The sequence below is a fragment of the Bos taurus genome, chromosome 20, assembly GCF_002263795.3.
Source record: "Bos taurus isolate L1 Dominette 01449 registration number 42190680 breed Hereford chromosome 20, ARS-UCD2.0, whole genome shotgun sequence".
Taxonomy (NCBI): domain Eukaryota; kingdom Metazoa; phylum Chordata; class Mammalia; order Artiodactyla; family Bovidae; genus Bos; species Bos taurus.
Genome location: NC_037347.1, coordinates 28,800,027 through 28,817,998, shown reverse-complemented (window position 1 = coordinate 28,817,998; position 17,972 = coordinate 28,800,027). Strand labels below are relative to the sequence as shown.

Here is a 17,972-nt window from a genome sequence, read left to right as displayed (position 1 = left end):
GCCAGTACCATACTGTCTTGATTACTGTAGCTTTGTATTGTAGTCTGAAGTCAGGAAGCCTGATTCCTCAAGCTCCATTTTCTTTCTCAAGATTGCTTTGGCTATATGGGATTTTTTGTATTTCTATATAAGTTGTAAAAAAAATTTTGTTCTATGAAAATTTCTATTGGTCATTTGATAGAGATTACACTGAATTTGTAGACTGCTTTGGGTAGTACTGTTAAATGGGTTTTTAAAATTCTTTTCATAGTTCTCTCTTTCTTCTCTTTCTCTCTTCCCTTGTGACTTGATGACTATCTCTAATGTCATAACTGAATTCCTTTCCTTTTAATGCTTGTGTATCTACTGTAGACTTTTGGTTTGTGATTACCATGAAGTTTATAAATAATGACATAAAAACAACCTAAAACCTATATATATATGTGTGTATATATATACACACACATACATGTTTTACATGTGTGTATATATATATTCACATATATAGGTTATATATTATATGGTTATAGGTTATAACCATATATATGTGGTTGTCCCTTTTAGGCTGTCTATCTTTTAAGTTGAAATGCATTTTAAAAGCCTTATATTTTCATACCCCCCAAGTTTTTATATTTTTTATGTTATATTTTACATGTTTTTATTTTGCATATTCTGTAAGTGGTTATTATAGATTTGGACGATTTTTACTACTTTTGTCTTTTAACCTTCTTACTAGTTTTATAATGTTACTATAGGTTTGCCTCTACATGAGATTTTTTTCTTTCATAATTTTCTTATTTCCAGTTGTAGCCATCTCTTCTCCACTTAGAATAATCCTTTTAACATTTCTTGTAAGGCCAGTTTAGTGGTGATGAACTCCTTCAGCTTTTGCTTGTATATAAAACTCTAAATGATAATCTTGCCAAGTCAGGTACTCTTGGTTGTCAATTTTTTCCCTATCATATCATTCCACTTCCTTCTAACCTGCAAAGTTTCTGCTGAAAAGTCAGTTTATTGTATTCTGGGAGCTCCCTTGTACATAACTAGCTGTGTCTCCATTGCCACTGTTAGTTTCTTTACCTTTGCTTTTTTCATTTTAATTATAGTATGTCTTGGTGGGGACCTCTAGATTCATCTTGTTTGGGACTCTCTGTGTTTCTTGGACCTAGATGTCTGTTTCCTTGCCAGGTTAAGGATGTTTTCAGCTATTATTTCTTCAAAAAGTTCTCTGCCCCTTTCTCTATCTCTTCTCCTTCCAAGACCCCTATAATGTGAGTATTTCTGCACTTGATGTTATCCCCAAGGTCCTTTAAACTATATTCATTTTTCTCATACTTTTTTCTTTTCAGCTTCCATTATTTTCACTACTCTTATCTTCTAGATCTCTGGTTCATTCTTCTATATCATCTAATTTACTGTTGATTCCCTTTAGTGTACTTTTTACTTTAGTTGTATTCTTCAGTTCTGGTTGATTATACATTTTTTATCTCTTTGTTGAAATTCTCACAGTGTTCATCCATTTTTATCCCGTTTTGTGACCATATTTATGACAATTATCCTGAACTTTTTATTGAGTAGATCAAAATATTTCCATTTTGTTTAGTCCTTTTTCTGAGGTTTTGTCTTGGTCTTTCATTTGGAACATATTCTTCTGTCTCCTCATTTTGCCTAATTCTCTGTATTTAAGACTTAAGTGAAGTCGCTCAGTCGTGTCTGACTCTTTGCGACCCCATGGACTGTAGCCTACCAGGCTCCTCCATCCGTGGGATTTTCCAGGCAATAGTACTGGAGTGGGTTGCCATTTTCTTCTCCAGGGGATCTTCCCCACCCAGGGATCGAACCCAGGTCTCCCGCATTGTAGACAGACGCTTTACCGTCTGAGCCAACAGGGAAGTCTCTGTGTTTACTTCTTTGTATTTGGTAGGTAAGTTATATCTCTCAACCTTGGAGAAGTGGTCTTATGTAGTAGATGTCCTCTAGGACCCAGAAGCACACCCCTCTCTGGCCACCAGAGCCAGATGTGTAACAGGTATTCCCAATGTGAGCTGTATGCACCTTTCTGTTGTGGTGGTGATGACTGCTACAGTCACTCTGGTATTCAGGGCTGACTCCTGGCCCAGCTGGCTGCAATGCCCAGCAGTGCATGACTGTAGGTACATTCATGTACATTCATGTAGCAAGTAGGGTAGGCCCTCAATGTGACTCGGTATAAGGAACAATGGTATGTTACTGCTGCTAGGGGGCAGAAATCCCCAGTTCACAACCACTGCAGAGGTTCTGGTAGGCAAGGCAAGCCCCTAACACAACTGACTATGAGACTGGTGTTGCATAACCACTGCAGGAACTGGTTGGTGCCACAGGCCCCTGGAAGTAATAGTATAGAAGGAGTATTTCAAAATGGCAGTCCTCTAGTATAGCTGTCTGCAAAGTAGAATAAGATCACAAAAATTACTGCTGCCAGAATCTCAGTCCCCAGGGAGTGTTACAGCTGCCTCCTATCTCTCTTCAAGTTTAGCAAGTGAAAGTGAAAGTGAAGTCATGTCTGACTCTTTGCGACCCCATGGACTGTAGCCTACCAGGCTCCTCCCTCCATGGGATTCTCCAGGCAAGAGTACTGGAGTGGGTTGCCATTTCCTTCTCCAGGGGATCTTCCCTAACCAGGGATCGAAACCTGGTCTCCCGCATTCCAGGCAGACGCTTTAACCTCTGTGCCACCAGGGAAGCAAGTGGCACCTTTCAAATTGCTGCCTCTACATTGGGACTCAGATTGAGTGAATTTTGCATGTGCCCTTTAAGAGTGGAATCTCAGTTTCCCACAGTTGTTTGGCTCTCTGAACATAAGCCCCGCTTAGTTTTCAAAGCCCAACATTTTGGGGGCTCATATTCCTGGTACAGACCCCCAGGCTGTTGAGCCTGAGTGAGGGTCAGACGCCTTGCTCCTCAAGAAAGAACTTTGTAGTTGTGACTTTTCTTCCACCCTTCTGGTTCACAGTACTGGGGATACGGGTCCTGACTAGACCATATCTCCACCCCTCCTACCTATCTTTGGAGAAGGAAATGGCAACCCACTCCAGTATTCTTGCTTGGAGAATCCCATGGACAGAAGAGCCTGGTGGTCTGCCATCTATGGGGTCGCACAGAGTTGGACACGACTGAAGTGACTTAGCAGCAGCAGCCTACCTATCTTGTTGTGGCCTTTTCTTTATATGTATTGTTGTGGAACATTTTTTCTGCTAATCTTCAGGTCATTCTCAGAGATGGTTGCTCTGTAAGTAGTGGCAACGCTGGTGTGCCCATGAGAGGAGGTAAGCTCAGGATATTCTTACTTTATAATCTGGGTTCAGACCCAGAGCCAGAACTTTCTGCTGGGATAGGGAAGAGTGCCATCGCTGATGGAGAAAGGTATATCTCTGAATGCATATGATAAGTAAAAGGGAAAGTGTTAGTTGCTCAGTCATGTCCGACTGCGACCTCAGGGACTGCAGCCTGCCAGGCTCCTCTGTCCATGGAATTCTCCAGACAAAAATATTGAGTGGGTTGACATTTCCTTTTCCAGGGGATCTTTCTGACCCAGGGATTGAACTCGGGTCTCCCACATGGCAGATTCTTTACCATCTGAGAGGTGCTAGGCATGTACAGATGAGTCACTAAAGTTCTGTTTACCCTTCAGATCTCAGTCTAGCCATTGTTCCCTCAGAGAGGTCTCTCTTGATTCTCTGGTGTTAGTTTCATCAGTCTGTTCACATATCCTGTAGACTCTTCTTAAACCGATAAATATTTGTGTTCTCAACTTAATTGTGTGAGCCTTTAAGATATGCTGCAGGCAGTGTACCTTATTCTCACTGTCTTAAATATAGTGAGCCCTCATTAAATGTAAATTGGTTACTAGATTAAATAATGACCACTTTACTACCAGACATCAGTGGTAAATAAATAATAATAATTGGATTTATGCTCCCTCTTTCTCTCTTTTCATTAATACATTCCTTCCATTTATGAGAAGTGTATATACACCTAAATAACCTTAAAACTTTTCTGTAATGGCTTATTTTCTGAACAAAATAAAGCAGATCTATCTTATCTTTCCCAGATCCATTTATGTTGGATTAGCATGCTACCCTCAGCAGCCCTGAGTGCTGCTGGACTACCCTTCATTCATACCAATATTATCATTTTGGTGAGGCTATTAAACAAATAACATAATACTTGGTGAAACAGCTTAAAATTAAGATACAATACAGCCAACATAATTGCAATAAACTGGAAAGACACATGGAGAAGGGGAGTTTCTTATTTACTGGGGCTCTTCCCAAATATAAAGATGCAAATTTCTAAGAGAGAGAAAAAGAATTTAAAACACACACAAAACAGGTCCTACTCAATGAATTATGACTTTTTGGTTATTTCTCCCAAGTAGTTGTGAATGCAGACTGTAAAATATTAATCAGGTTCAGTCTCTATTTATCATGCAGGACAGATGGAAAACTCAGATATAAATGTTATTAGTCTTGATTCAGGTCATTTGGAAAAGTATCTTCTGGAGCTAGCATGCACTGGTCAGAGATTAGAACAAATGTGATTGGACAGTAAAAGCAAAATGATGTCATTGGTTATGTCATCTGAGACAGGTGGTCTGTAGGTTGCACCTTAATTCCCATACCATCTTCAATCTGTCAGAGAAAATTAATGACTCACTCCAAACAACAAATGACTGTTGTTTGGGGCAACAGAACAAATTCTTTTGCAAGGTCACTACATATGAGCACCACATACTTTATTCATCTCTGACTGAGACAATCAAGAGAGAAATAACAAATTTGAATCTGACATTGCTGTCCTACCACTGTGGCATTAGGAAAGCTAGAGAATCAGGACCTTTTATATAAAGAATATGACATGGTCAAAGTGCTACAAGGGATAAATGATTTAAGAAAAAAAATTTGGTCCTCAGATATATGATTTAGAGATCAGACACATAGGAAAAAGCCCCATCTCTAAAATGTTGACATAGCAGTGGAACCTGCTATAGTATCGAAAATTTATTTTCACAAGAGTCAAGGAATTTAAGAACTATAGCATGTAGTGGCACACAAATCTTTTTTTCAGGCATTTTGTCATCTGTCTCAGCACTGTACTCAAATGAGTGGGGAAGCCCAAGTGAGTGAGAAAGTTCAAGTTTGCTAGGCTACAAATTGTTGATTTTTTCTTCAGGAGCAAATGGACTAATTAACTGACCATGGATTTTCCATCACAAGAGTTCAATCATAGGCCAAAATACCACTTAGTAGAGATTTTAGGTATAGATACAGTCTTTAACATCCCCTTTAAGTCTCATATTTCAGACTACCAAATCATCCTGTACTTCTCCATATCACATTTAGCTCTTATAATTATTTCTTTAACAGCATTCTTCCTGTAAGTACCACAAGGTCAGGAGCTAATTCTACCTTCTCCACTGTGGTGTGCTCAGAGACTAGCACAGCGTCTAACAGATAGTGTTTAATAAAATGCTGTTTATTAACTGACAAGTCTTATAAACCTGAAAAAGAGTGATTGTTTGAATTAAATGTTTTGAAATAAAATTGGCATGTGCTGTGCTGTGCTAAGTTGCTCAGTCGTACCTGACTCTTTGCAACACTATGAATTGTAACCTACCAGGCTTCTCTGTCCATGGGGATTCTCCAGGCAAGAATATTGCAGTGGGTTGCCAAGCCCTCCTCCAGGGGATTTTCCTGACCCAGGGATCGAACCCAGGTCTCCTGCATTGCAGGTGGATTCTTTAACATCTGAGCCACCAGGGAAGCCCAAAATTGGCATGACTTCCTCCTAAATTTAAATGGAAGGTATTTTAAAGAAAGTTTAGATTATTGTAACTTCTGAAGTTTCGAGTTAAAATACGTGGAGTTTTAAGCTGACTTCATGTTTCATTATTACAGGGAAATAATTATCATGTTAATAATAATAAATATCATTCCTAGTTTCCTAAACCACTCCTAGTAAATATTTGTAGGTATGTGTGTGAAATATATATATATATATATATATATATATATATATATATATATATATAAAACAGAATACATAGAGAATAGAGGCTTCCCAGGTGGAGCTAGTGGTAAAGAACCCACCAGCCAATACGGGAGACATAAGAGATGCAGGTTTGATCCCTGGGTGGTGAAGTTCCCTGGAGGAGGGCATGCCAATCCACTCCAGTATTCTTGCCTGGAGAATCCCATGGACACAGAGCCTGGCGAGCAACAGTCCATAGGGTCACAATCAGTCGGACACAACTGAAGAGACTCGGCATGTACATGCACACATATAGAGAATATATGTAAAAGAATCATATAAAGAGAGGTAAAGCATAAATAATATAAATAGAGGCAGCTGTATCATTCCAAAACTTTTATTTCCCTTGAATTATCATTGAAATGATAAAATTTAGTTAAATATTTTCTTCCAAATAAGTACTGTTGCTACTTCTGTCAAAATTCTTTTGGAAGTTTTAGAAATTTTTGACAAGTACAATAATAAAAATAAAGATGCCACCAAATTAGGTATGATTAATATTGGGAGGAAAAATCATAAAATCTAAAAAGATTCTGCCTTCAGATTACTTCAAAACTGACTTCGATTTCCCATTTTATTTTCATGAAACTAAAAATCAGAACTGTAGAATATAGTGTGATTTATTTCAGAAAGATGACAGGCATTATTTTGCATACTCAAATGAGAGACAACTGACTCACATCAAAAGACTGACAATGAGAAATTTATGAATTTTAACTTAAAATGTGCAAACTTTGAACATACAATTTCTATTATTCTCTTCTTTCACTTTTTTTTTCAAATATCACACTGATAGTATTAATTGTATAAATCAGGGATTTCCCACACCTCTCAATGTCAAGAGCTGCAGACTCAGGGGTTATGGGTGGAATGCCTGCAGGCAGATGTATCTGTAAAACTGAATGCCTTTACAAGGATCATGTATCCACCGGTTTGCTGTAGTTGATACCACTTTCCCTTATTCTACACTAGCCTTCTTACACATGTGCACAGTCTCCCTGGCACTTTCTGAGATCATTTGATTTTTTTGACCCCAGACTTAGACAAACCCCTAAGAAATAACAAAACATTTTTTCCCTTTATTCAATCAAACGTCATGCCTCATAGATATATGTATAATTATGTGCCTTCATGAAAATAATGCAGTGCTCGAATGATAGTAAAAATACTAATGCAACATAAAAAATTCAGAATAAAACATATATGAATAAATAATAAAATTTAGAAAGATTACACAGTATGTAGGCATATGGCCAGATGTTTTTTATGCAATATATTATTCAGTGCTCAAAACTATGAGAAAGGTAATATCATTATCACCATTTTGTAGATGAAAGTACTAATGTTCATCAAAATAAATATCTTACCCGAGGTCAACTAGTAATGGCTAGATTGAAATTCAATAGAAGTGCATTGACCACATATTTGCACTGTTAATCACAGTAATATTTTATGTGTGCGCATGCACCTGTGTGTGTGTGTGTGTGTGTGTGTGTGTGAAGACAGAAAGACAAAGATATTGCATATATGAAAGGGCAACTTTTCCTTTCTTCTCAACAATACAAGAGAAGACTCTACACATGTACATCACCAAATGGTCAACACTGAAATTATATTGATTATGTTCTTTGCAGCCAAAGATGGAGAAGCTCCATACAGTCAACAAAAACAAGACGGGGAGCTGACTGTGGCTCAGATCATGAAATCCTTATTACCAAATTCAGACTTAAATTGAAGAAAGTAGGGAAAACCACTAGACCATTCAGGTATGACCTAAATCAAATCCCTTATGATTATACAGTGGAAGTGAGAAATATACTCAAGGGCCTAGATCTGATAGATAGAGTGCCTGATGAACTATGGAATGAGGTTTGTGACATTGTACAGGAGACAGGGATCAAGACCATCCCCATGGAAAAGAAATGCAAAAAAGCAAAATGGCAGCCTGGGGAGGCCTTACAAATAGCTGTGAAAAGAAGAGAAGTGAAAAGCAAAGGAGAAAAGGAAAAATATAAGCATCTGAATGCAGAGTTCCAAAGAATGGCAAAAAGAGATAGGAAAGCCTTCCTCAGTGATCAATGCAAAGAAATAGAGGAAAACAACAGAATGGGAAAGACTAGAGATCTCTTCAAGAAAATTAGAGATACCAAGGGGACATTTCATGCAAAGATGGGCTTGATAAAGGACAGAAATGGTATGGACCTAACAGAAGCAGAAGATACTAAGAAGAGGTGGCAAGAATACACAGAAGAACTGTACAAAAAAGATCTTCACAACCCAGATAATCACGATGGTGTGATCACTGACCTAGAGCCAGACATCCTGGAATGTGAAGTCAAGTGGGCCTTAGAAAGCATCACTATGAACAAAGCTAGTGGAGGTGATGGAATTCCAGTTGAGCTATTTCAAATCCTGAAAGATGATGCTGTGAAAGTACTGCACTCAATATGCCATCAAATTTGGAAAACTCAGCAGTGGCCACAGGACTGGAAGAGGTCAGTTTTCATTCCAATCCCAAAGAAAGGCAATGCCAAAGAATGCTCAAACTACCACACAATTGCACTCATTTCACATGCTAGTAAAGTAATGCTCAAAATTCTCCAAGCCAGGCTTCAGCAATACGTGAACGGTGAACTTCCAGATGTTCAAGCTGGTTTTAGAAAAGGCAGAGGAACCAGAGATCAAATTGCTAACATCCGCTGAATCATGGAAAAAGCAAGAGAGTTCCAGAAAAACATCTATTTCTGCTCTATTGACTATGCCAAAGCCTTTGACTGTGTGGATCACAATAAACTGTGGAAAATTCTGAAAGAGATGGGAATACCAGACCACCTGATCTGCCTCTTGAGAAATCTGTATTGCAGGTCAGGAAGCAACAGTTAGAACTGGACATGGAACAACAGACTGGTTCCAAATAGGAAAAGGAGTACGTCAAGGCTGTATATTGTCACCCTGCTTATTTAACTTCTATGCAGAGTACATCATGAGAAATGCTGGACTGGAAGAAACACAAGCTGGAATCAAGATTGCCGGGAGAAACATCAATAACCTCAGATATGCAGATGACACCACCCTTATGGCAGAAAGTGAAGAGGAACTCAAAAGCCTCTTGATGAAAGTGAAAGTGGAGAGTGAAAAAGTTGGCTTAAAGCTCAACATTCAGAAAACGAAGATCATGGCATCCAGTCCCATCTCTTCTTGGGAAATAGATGGGGAAACAGTGGAAACAGTGTCAGACTTTATTTTTCTGGGCTCCAAAATCACTGCAGATGGTGACTGCAGCCATGAAATTAAAAGATGCTTACTCCTTGGAAGGAAAGTTATGACCAACCTAGATAGCATATTCAAAAGCAGAGACATTATTTTGCCAACAAAGGTTCGACTAGTCAAGGCTATGGTTTTTGCAGTGGTCATGTATGAATGTGAGAGTTGGACTGTGAAGAAAGCTGAGCGCTGAAGAATTGATGCTTTTGAACTGTGGTGTTGGAGAAGACTCTTGAGAGTCCCTTGGACTGCAAGGAGATCCAACCAGTCCATTCTGAAGGAGATCAGCCCTGGGATTTCTTTGAAAGGAATGATGCTAAAGCTGAAACTCCAGTACTTTGGCCACCTCATGCGAAGAGTTGACTCATTGGAAAAGACTCTGATGGTGGGAGGGATTGGGGGCAGGAGGAGAAGGGGACGCCAGCAGATGAGATGGCTGGATGACATCACTGACTCGATGGACTTGAGTCTGAGTGAACTCTGGGAGTTTGTGATGGACAGGGAGGCCTGGCGTGCTGTGATTCATGGGGTCGCAAAGAGTCAGACACGACTGAGCGACTGAACTGAACTGAACTGAACTGAACTGAAGAAGGTAGATTTTGACAAAGGTAATACCTTCCAGTTACATTATGCTGAACAGATCACTGGCTGAACAAACTTCAGTGAACATGCAGCCATTTGGCAGAATAAAATCTTCAACATCATTATTATATGGGGTGTCATATTGTATTATAATACACTAAAGTGTCTGTTATCTTTATTGCTTTTTTTTTATTGATGTGATGGATACTATAGGACATAATGCCTGAAACCGTAACAAATATAATTTAATATAATGACTTTAAAGAAATAAATTGGAAAAGGTATGAAAAGATAGCAAGAGCTTATTGTATGGCAAGAATTGACTGACATTTTACATGTAGAGTATAACAACAATTTTTATAACATTTTCTATAAGGATGTACTCTAGTTCTTAAGTTGTTTTAGTAATATGAAAACTTCTTATTAACTGAGTAGATTTAATAAGCCAGAACTATAAATTTAGCTGAATATGTACTTTAGTTTTAGCAATACATAGCTTGATTGTACTCATGAAATAGTATGAGTTTCATGTGAGGTAAATCGTACAGACTGACCAAGAGAATAAATACTGGTGTCAAATAACTCCTGTTTGAATTTGGTAGCACCTTTTTTTTCTAGCTGTCTGATATTTGAGCTATGAATTAAATTTTTTAAATTCCAACTTTTCCATATCAAGAATAGCACTCTATTGTATGCTGTTAATAGTAACGATCAAATTATATAAAACAAGAGAAGCACTTATATGGTAAACACCAGTCATCATAGCTGTTATTAATATTAAAATATAATGATACATATGGTGATACCATTAAAGATGTAGAAATGGGAAGAGCACAATGATTAATTTCTATAAATCAGACTTACCACAAACCTTATCTTCTCTCTGAATATGAATTTGTGATTCCTGGTTGGTCTGATGTGATAAGCATCTGTAGGGTGATTGCCTATTGGATGGATGACAGGTTTAACTGTTAGTTTTGAACAACTAGACTCAGAAACAGTACTAACCACAGTACATTTTTAAAAATAAAGTGTAAAATCATGAGATTATTTTTTGTTTCAGCAAGCATCCTTCATCTTGTCTCTCTTACTGAATGTATATATAAATCCTAGACATAATAGATGGAGCAGCTATCTGAGAACATCAGTATTTTCTTATCTGGTTTCAACAAAATTTCAGATCTGTAAGTGGACATCAGCACACACAAGAAGCTCTGGAGGAGAAGACATCAAGTCAGGTAGGAGGATTAGGAAAGCGGCCTCATAATACTCAGAAAGAGAAGTGGATAGCTCTCTCTTTCTTCTCACTGTTGTCTCTTGCCCCAGCTCATGATGACTCATGAGGGCTTACCACTATGGAGGAGGATAAATATTCCCTCTAAAAAAATGGAACCATGAACCCAAGATGTGGGGAGTATGTCAACTGCTTTTATGTCTCTGTGATTCCACTGTTTGGCTCCAGACATGATCACATTCAAAGGAAATGAGTGGAAGAACAGGGCAAATAAAATCCCATATTGCAAGTCAGAGGATTCCTGGGGAATCAGAAAGTATTAATGAGATTATAAAGAGGGAGAATATTGGGAAATAATTCTTATAAATGAGCTTATGAACTACTGAACTCACCACTGAGCTGTGCATATATACTTTTGATCCTAAACAGTGTATCATAGACTTTTTGAAAACAAGTAAGATATAGATCACTGTCTAGATCTCAGACTGGCCACTGGGTAGCACACACATGTGGCAGATACAAAGAGCACTGTAAAGGCTTTGAAGTAGAACTGATGCTGTAAACACAATCAAAAGAAGGCCAAACTGGAACTTTTCATCCGAGTGGCATTGAATGTTTTTCCTGCTAAAACAAAAATGTAAATATTTCTAATAAAATTTTAAGAGACTCAGTGTCTCATAAAGCAAAATGTCCATGATACAACCCAAAATTACTTGGATATGAAGAATCAGGGAAATCTAAATATGCATGGAAAAAAGACAATCAACATATACCAACACCAAGTTGACAGAGATACCAGGACTTGTTTGACAAAGACTTTAATGAAGCTGTTTTTTTCTTTTTAAATCTTATAAAAAATAAAGACAAAAACTCTTGAAATGAATGAAAAGATGGAAACATACTACTAAGAAACAGAAGTTACACAGAAAATCAAATTGAAATTTTCTAACTGAAACAATAATCAAACTTTTAAAATATCATTTGATGGGCTCAATAATCAGATCTGAGAGAGTAAAGAGTAGATAAAACTCTAATACAATTATGTAAAGTTTAAAAATAAAATAAAAATAAATAAATAAAACAGATCAACAGAAATTATGCATTTTCTTTAACAGAGAGAAAGAATTTTTAAAAATATTTAAATGCCAATCCAGTGGAAAGCTCTTCTAGTAGACAGGTTACTATCACTGGTTCTTCTGACAGTATTAGTCTGGACCAATATTTAACTAATGCCAGGCTTTCCTCTCCAAGGGCATGGGGTATAGCTAGAATAGTGTAGGCTCACTCATACGTATTTTCTGCTGTTTTCCCATCATCCAATTGTGTGATTTATGATTCTGCTACTGCTGCTGCTAAGTCGTTTTAGTCGTGTCTGACTCTGTGCGACACCACAGATGGCAGCCCACCAGGCTCCCCCGTCCCTGGGATTCTCCAGGCAAGAACACTGGAGTGGGGTGCCATTGCTTTCTCTGGATTTCTGATTCTAGGTTTTAAATAATTTGTAAGTGTTCAGTTTCTACACAACTTTATCACCTGCTAAGAATTTAAAAATCACATTCTCTGCTCAGCTGTTAATGCTAGGATCCATATTAGTTTTATAAGCATTTCTCTGTTTTAAACAGCTTTGTTTAGGCTTTTGGCTTATGAATTTTATTTACGTTTGTTCATAAGAAATGTAAGAGTGGAATGTTAATAAATGTCAGTATAGCTCTGTAGTATCAAGAACTTAAAAATTTAAAAATAGATTGGTTAAAAAAGATTTGAAAAAACTTAAGATTTGAAAAAACTGGAAACTACTATCTTAAAAAAAGAAAAAGAATAGAAAGTATAAATAGAAAACAAAAATAATAAAGGAAATCAATGAACGTAAAAACTGATTAATAAAATTGATAAAATCCTAGCAAGACACACGAAGAAAAAAATACAAAAGACATAAATTCCCAATGTGGAGAATTAGAGAAAGAATATCACTACAGAGCATGTAGACATTAAAATGGCCATTATGGAATACTATAAACAACTCTACACACATAAATTCAACAACTTAGATAAAATGGACCAATTTCTTGAAAACTTAACTACCAAAACTAATCTAAAATTAAATAAATAATCTGAATAGTTTTAGAACTACTAAAGAAATTGAATCAATAGTTTAAAATCTTCTTTTAAAGAAATCTACAGGTCTGGGTTGTTTTGCTGATGACTTTTGCCAAACATATAAGGAAAAAATAACATCAATCCTATAAAACATCTTCCTGAAAATAGAAGAGTAGAGAACCCTTTCTAATTCATTTTCTGAACTCCAGCATTAATCTGACACCACAAGTGGGCAGACAGGATAAGAAGAAACAACTACCTACCAATATTCCTCACGAGTAAAGAAGCAAAAAAATCTTCAGCAAAATATTCACAAATTAAATCTAGCAATATATTAAAAGCACAATGAACAACAACTAAGTGGAGAATTATAGTTAGAATGCAAAGCGAAGTTAAAATCGCTTACTTCTGTCCAACTCTTTGTCTGCCATCATCCCCCTCCCCACAATGGACTATAGAGTCCATGGAATTCTCTTGGCCAGAATACTGGAGTGGGTAGCCTTTCCCTTCTCCAGGGGATCTTCCCAACCCAGGGATCGAACCCAGGTCTCGCACATTGCAGGCGGATTCTTTACCAGCTGAATGACGAGGGAAGCCCAAGAGTACTGGAGTGGGTAGCCTATCCCTTCTCCAGCAGAGCTTCTTGACCCAGTAATTGAACCGGGGTCTCCTGCAGTGCAGGCGAATTCTTTACCATCTGAGCTATGAGGAATGCAAAGGCTGGCTTAGTATTTGAAAATCAATCTATATAATCTCTCACATTAATAGAAAAAAAATAATTATCATTTCATGTAGAAAAAGCATTTGACAAAATTCAAAATTTATTCCTAATAAAAACTCTCAGCTAACTCAGAATAAAAAGGAATTTCTTCTATCTTATTTTTAAAAGTATTTAGAAACCTTCAGTGAATATCTTATTTAAAGATGAAAAACTGAATGATTTGCCTCTAACATTGTGAACAAGATAAGGATGTTGGTTTTCACCACTCCTATTCAACATCTTATTAGAAGTCCTAATCAGTGAAGTAAGCTACCAAATAGAAATTAAAGGTATATGGATTGAAAAGGAAGAACTAAGATTTTTCCTACTCATTAATAACATGATTGTCTATGTAAAAAATCATAATAAATCTATTTTGAAACTCCTAGAGCTAATTTGTGAGTAAAGTAAAATCACATAAAACAAGGAAAATACACAATATATTTCTATATATCACCAATTGGAAATTGGAACAATTACAAACCAAAATTTAAAAATAATAGTATGTATAATATCTCCAAAAAATGAGATTATTAAATATGAATATAAAAACATCTGAATTCTGAAAAGTGAAACTGATGAAAAATTAGAGATAGCATAAATAAATGAAGAGGTCTATGGTGATTATTACATTTTAAAATTATAAATTTCTGACAATGTAAAGCACTAGTTTGAATGTGGAACAACTGACACTCTCATTCATTATGAAAATGCAAAATGAAACAGCCATTCTTGAAAAACAGTTTGACAGTTTCTTACAAAGTGAAATATGGATATATTTACCATATGACTCAGAATTTCCACTCCTAAGTATTTGCCCTAGTATAATGAAAACATATGTTTACATAAAAACTTTTTTTTACAGACGTTTTCAACAGCTCTACTTATAACCATCCAAAACTGAGAATAGCCCAATGCCCTTTAATAGGTTAATGATTAAACAAACTGTGGTACTTTTATGCAATGAACTCAACAGTAAAAATGAACAAACTCAATACATAGAGTGTTTTGAATAAATCTCAAAAACATTATGGTGAGTGAATTAAGCCAGTCTCAAAATGTTGTGTACTGTACAATTCAATTTTTATGATATTCTCAAAAAGACATCTGTAGTGACAGAGAACAATTTATTGGGTGCCAAAGTTTAGAAGTAGGGGTAGGGTATTACTACAAAGGGGTTATTTACAAAGGGGTAGCAAGAGGGAGATTTTGGGAGTCACAGAGCTCTTCGTGTAATTTGTGTAAACACTACCTTGCTGTTGTAGTGTTCACACAAATTTATAAAATTCACAGAGCTATACCTCCCAAAAGGCAATTTTACTGCATGTTAATTCTTAAAATTAAGTGAAATTAAAATACAGTTCAACAGAAGCTACTTGTATTCAGGATAATTCTCAGCCTAAAATAATAGGGAGCTAAACTAATATTGCCTTAACCAAAAATGCTTTATTTCTCATATATAAGAAGTCTCCAAATAGGCATAAAAATGATTAGCTGCTTGGAAATGCTGTCAGTACACGGGTACTTTGTATTTGCAGGTCATTCTCCTTAGCCTGTTGACTTCTCATCCTTCTGCTAATGTTGCCCCTTGACTAAAATACGGCCACACTGGCGCCAGGTATTAAGCTCTTGCTTAAGGCTGAAAGATGTGGTTAAGAAGAAAGTCATATCTGCTCTTGAGACCACCCACTCCAGCAAACTTCTCTTTACATTTTATTGGCCAAAATTGAATCATTCACCCACCACTACCTTGATTGTGTATCCAGTCACTAGTGAAGAATTCAGTTGTTGTTGCTATTTAGTCACTAAGTTGTATCTGACTCCCTGGTGATTCCATGGACTATAGTTCACCAGGCTCCTCTGTCCTTGCAATTCTCCAGGCAAAAATACAGAGGGCATTGCCATTCCTTCTCCAGGGGATCTTCCTGAGCCAGGGATCAAACCTGCATCTCCTGCACTGCCAGATGGGTTCTTTACTACTGAGCCACCAGGGAAGCCCCCTGGAGAATTTAGCAATTACCTTAATTCTACAAATCATGATTAATCTCCAGGGGCTGGAGTAGAGGCCTACTGCCTGAAAATTAAGCAAAATGTACAAGAAACTATCTATTTCCACTAATTAAGAGTATGACCTAAAAATGTCTTGTCTATTATTTCCACATGATATATGAAATTTTTTGAAGAAATTTTTAAAGTATGTTCTTTTTCTCTAATTAAAACAACCATTTCAGATTTCACCACAGTACTCTAATATATCCAGCCTATATGATAAAAATGCATTTCAGATAAGATTAAATTTATTTGTCTTCAAAGACTTTAAAAAATACATTAAAAAGTGTACATGAATATATACATAGAGCAACTACTGCTTTGAATATCTACAGAATATCTACTGCTACAAATATCTAACAGAAATGTTAACAGCCAAAATGTTTTCATTCTATGCACAAATCTTTCAAAACATTTTCTTTCATACAGTTTTCCAACTACTTTAAGAAAGAGTATTTTCTTCAGAATTGCTTAAGTACCGCATGATAACAGGGCATTGTCAAGTAAAGCATATTTGAGGAAGGCAACAAAGAGGTGAGGATATATTCTCACAAAGTTCACATTTCCTTTTTATTTTAAAAGTCTGCATTGTTTTGATGCAGCCTTTGCTCTCATTTCATCATTTATGCTCTGAGCAAAATTTCCAACCAGAGAAGAAACATTTGGTACCTTGGGTTGTTTGTCCTTTTATAGCCTTGCTGATCTTTGCTTCTGGCAGCTCCTTACATTTTGTGGTTTCCCATGGAGTATGCAAAACACAAAGAAAGGTGTATTTTAGTCTAAGGTGGTGTCAAAGAACAATATCAAGTGTTCATGTAAGCGTCTGCCAGTGCCTTAGCATTTTAAAAAGCTCAGATGGAAATCCAAATGCAATTCAAGCTCTTTCTTAAGGTCTTATATAAGTCATCTTGCTAACCTAATGGTACATTAAAAAAAAATACTAAGGTCTACTGAGCAGTGTGCAGGTAGATCAAATATAAACCACTAACTACATGCTGTACCAGCTATAAAATACAGGTACAGTGTCTGGTTACCTTCCCCTTAGGGAGAAAGAGGAAGCAGTTGTTCTGTCAGGGGAGTATGTAATTTCCTTGGTTCTATCTCATCACAACAAAAATTTGGAGCGACGGACGTTAAAGCCCTCAGACAGATGGTGTCACAGTTCTTGGACACATCAGTGTTACAGCTCCCAGACAGATCAGTGTTACAGCTCTGTTTTATTTAGAAAATAAAGGAAAATACATCCTCGAGGCGTGAGGGCATGCCGACCCAAAGGACACTAAGAGGAGAGAGAGAGAGAGCCCTTTGGCTCCCCTTTTTATATGTTTTTTTTTCTCCTCCCTCCCTGGGCCTGCCCTATGTAAATTGGGCTAGCCAGGAGTGCTGTTTTTTCTACTTGGGGTCCTCACTCCAGCCTCAGAGCTTCCTTTGTTTTATTTTTGCAGGCTTTTCCCTTCCTTGTCTTTTAGCCACTGCCATTCTGGACTCCTTTTTCCTACTCCAACTACCTAACAGTTCTAAGCAATTTCTGTCCACTTCAGAAGATGACAAGTTTCTTTAAAGATGGCAACCTATTAAAAGTAAGATGGATATGACTGTGAAATTTCACTCATCATTTAGAAGAAGCCAAACAAAGTAAAATCTCCTTCTTCCCACTCTCAGTCCAATTTCTGGCACTTGGCTGAAGCATTCTGTGAAGAGAGAATGAGGACGATTCTCTGCATGCACACACCCAAAGAAAACTGTACTAACCACCATGTTCAATGAATAGATTTATCCAGGTAATGTCATTTCAAGAATCTAATCCAATACCATAGGTTAGGTTTTGTTTACAAAATATATTTTGTAAAATTATAAAATTATCTGTTTCTGTGAAAAGTACAATAGTTTACTTGAATATGTAATTCACTAAGTTTTAAGATAAGTTTTTAAATTCCC

General features: G+C 36.8%; 1 long non-coding RNA gene across 1 annotated transcript in view; it reads right to left on the bottom strand.

Moving 5' to 3' along the window:
* Positions 1-17,972, bottom strand: part of LOC132343227 (uncharacterized) — a 141,435-nt gene that overhangs the window by 98,080 nt on the left and 25,383 nt on the right. The window contains exons 2-3 of the long non-coding RNA XR_009491955.1: positions 16,704-17,725; positions 10,759-10,838 (exon numbers count right to left, since the gene is read on the bottom strand). This is a non-coding gene — a long non-coding RNA (uncharacterized lncRNA). The remainder of the gene's footprint in view (positions 1-10,758; positions 10,839-16,703; positions 17,726-17,972) is intronic.